General features: G+C 33.8%; 1 pseudogene; it reads right to left on the minus strand.

Moving 5' to 3' along the window:
• Nucleotides 1–2,431: 2,431 nt before the first annotated feature.
• Nucleotides 2,432–3,076, minus strand: LOC145059918 (hydroxyphenylpyruvate reductase pseudogene; annotated as a pseudogene).
• Nucleotides 3,077–3,431: the final 355 nt, after the last annotated feature.

Consider the following 3,431-nt stretch of genomic DNA (forward strand, 5'->3'; position numbering starts at 1 on the left):
TCACACCTCTGATTCGGAGGAGAAAGAGCGAAATCTCGCTGCCTCATGCCTTCCTTCCTTTGGTTTGGCCAAAAATTGGAGATGGTCACTTAGTTCGATCAATTACCACCACCAATACCACCTTTGTTTGATGCTTGATCGCTCGATTCTTCCCTCTCCCGATCTATGAAGAAGACGATGAAGGGCAACCCCACAAAGGGTCGCTGGTGTCGATGGATCCCCTCACCCTTGCGGTTAATCAATCACCATCGACCCACCAATCTCCCTAATTTGGCGGCAACAGCAAATGATGGTGGTGACGATCTTCCGTTTTGGAGCTAGGGTTAGGGAGGATCGAATGGGATAGAATCCAATATTGTTTATTGTTTTAAAAATGAATAAAGGTAGGTCAAAGTAATTACCATAATTATAGGAGTGTATTTGTAGAAATTATTTATCAAATTACTAAATTACCCTTATTTATTTGTTTGATTATTTATTTATTTTTTAAATTTTGATTGGCCTATATTTATGCATACAATAACACAATAATTAATTTAAACACCTGAACCTCTCTCTCTCTCTCTATATATATATATATATATATATATATATATATATATATATATATATATATATATATATATATATATATACACATTTTTATTTCTCGCATTGGACCCTCAAAATCCACGCGACGCACCTGATAATCTTTAATAATATAAATTATATCATTTTATTAATATAAATATCCACCAAGATGGTTATGAATCATAATCCATATTTTATATTCATTACATTAATTCCAAACTATTCATTCCACACGATGATATTATCTTCCACTGCTGATCAATCCTATGATCTTTTGGCTGAAGCAGGGGCGGATACAGGATTTCACAGTAGGGGTTGCACAGAAAAGTTAGGGGTTGCACGATAATAAAAAAATAAAAATTTTAAAAATTTTCAAAAATTTTTCCATTGCGGCCGAAAAAATGAGGGGTTGCCGGTGCCCCCCCTAAATCCGCCCCTGGGCTGAAGTATACAAACACGTAAGCTCAACAACATTTCAATTCGGCCATATCTCTTTTCGACATTGATGCAACGGCAACAAACATCAATGTATCCATTAAACATCGTCTAGATAAGTTGAATTTGATCCAATCAACTAATTTATTGGGCAAAAACATGTTATACAAGTATCATGAATCTATTTCAAGTATCATGAATCTATTTCGATGGAAAATACATAACTTAAGTACTTATCCTCTGTTATGACATTATGTGATTGAAAACATAACACAGGAATGTGTTGACTACATGGAATTCCATGAATGTTAGTGTTTTTTTTTTGTTGAAATTAATTAGTACCATGTTGAATGTTTAATATCAATTTTTTTGTAATGCCCTTGGTTTACTAATATTAATATATAATGTTTTATGTTGTTTTTATTACTAATCAAATTATATCAATTCAAGTGAAATTTAGGAGAAACATATTTTCAAAAATCAAATTGGATTTGATAAGATATTTTACGTAGAACTAGAAGTACTTAATAGAATTATCTCCTATTCTAATATATTCTAATAAAAGAATAATTTTAATCTTCTTTTGACATGTATCATCCTATTAAGCCTCCTAATTAATGCATATTTTATTCTACTTTTGTCATGTGTCACCCTATTAGGCTTTTTCATTAATGCATGTCATTTATCAACCTATTAAATTCTCAATTTTAAATTTTAAAATTTAAATTTCTCACTCTAATTACATTAATTTAATTACATTAGAATAAAAATTAAATTAAAATTAATACAAATTGTAAAGTGATATAATTTAACATATTTATTTAAATTGACGATTATAATTTTATATAACTAAAAAATATCTCTTACTTAATAGTTTATTTGAAATAATTGATTGATAATTTTAAGTTCTCACTATAATAGTTTAATTAATTTTATAACCGTGGTTCCCACGGGTTATAAACTAGTTGATTATAAATCAAATAATTTAGTTGTATGTAGAAGAAAAAACATCATAAATGGTCCCTGTGGTTACCCAAAATCTGAAGTTTAGTCCCCGTGGTTTAAAAACCTCATAGATGGTCCCTGTGTTTTCAAAACTTTTGATGTTTGGTCCTTTTTGCTAACTGAGGTTAAGTTTGTCCGTTAACTGAAGGGTATTTTCATCATTTCACAACCACAGGGACCATCTATGATGTTTTCTCGTATTTTAAAAAAAAAAGAAAAAAAAATTAAACATATTAAAGCTATCTCTCTCTCTCTCTCACCTCAAGAACTAGGGAGATCTTTATAACTCTCCATCCCCATGATGCCTTCTAATCACCAACACCAAATCGTAAAACCCATCATTCATCTAATATGTTTTGAAGCGCAAAAACACCATATACTCCACCTCTCCTTCTTTTGTTCTTGTTCGGAAACATGCAACTCAAACCGCCATCACCATAGGAGACTGTTGCCTCAAACCTGCAACTAGATCGGAAAACCCAACATTCATCAAATTTGGAAAATCCTCCGATCTAAAACCCTCAGACAATAGAAACAAACACGAAGAAACTATAGATCAAGGATATCACAATCGGAAGCCAATTCAACTACATTGGGAAAGTATTTGTATTTTGCTAAATTCGCGTAGATGATGAAGTCAAACCTTAGTAGTCAATTTGAAGTCACCTTTCTTCCACAATCCAGCCCTAACATATCGATCACACTCACAAATTTCTCTCAACGTCGCCAACATTAATCCAATCGCCAAGTCAGCTACATCCTCGGTCAACACATCAGGTGTATTAGTAACCCTAATCCCTTTCTGCTTATAATGCCCCAAATCCACCTTGTCTAACCCCACGCTAAAATTAGATACAATCCCTAAAGCCGGTAACGAGTCGATCAATTCTCGGTCTGCACCGGCGTTGGCGTTTCCGAAAACGGCTCGGATTGAACCAGAACTCTCCTTGAAGAAGTCATTTTTCTGGGGGAGATTCCACAAACGGAAGATATTGAAGCATTTGTCGAGTTCTTGTTCGAGGTAAGAAGACATGGGGTAGGTCATGAGGACACCGATGGCTTCCATGATCGAGGTCGGTGAGTAACTGAGGTCCACTGGTGTAGGAACGCTCTTATTCATATTGGAAGAATGAAACCTAGTTCAAGAATCTTATCAAAGGGGGGCGAGGGTTACCGGGGTACCAAGGAAGAAGAGGGGAGGAATAGATGTCAACGAGAGAGAGAGAGAGAGAGAGAGAGAGAGAGAGAGAGAGACCTTTTATATATTTAATTATATTTAATTTTTTCTTTTTTTAAAAAATATGAGAAAACATCATAAATGGTCCCTATGGTTGTGAAATAACGAAAATACCCTTCAGTTAACGGACAAACTTAACCCCAGTTAGCAAAAAGGACCAAACATCAAAAGTTTTGAAAACACA

This window comes from Lactuca serriola, chromosome 6 (assembly GCF_051521515.1).
Source record: "Lactuca serriola cultivar US96UC23 chromosome 6, Lser_US96UC23_V15, whole genome shotgun sequence".
Lineage (NCBI taxonomy): Eukaryota > Viridiplantae > Streptophyta > Magnoliopsida > Asterales > Asteraceae > Lactuca > Lactuca serriola.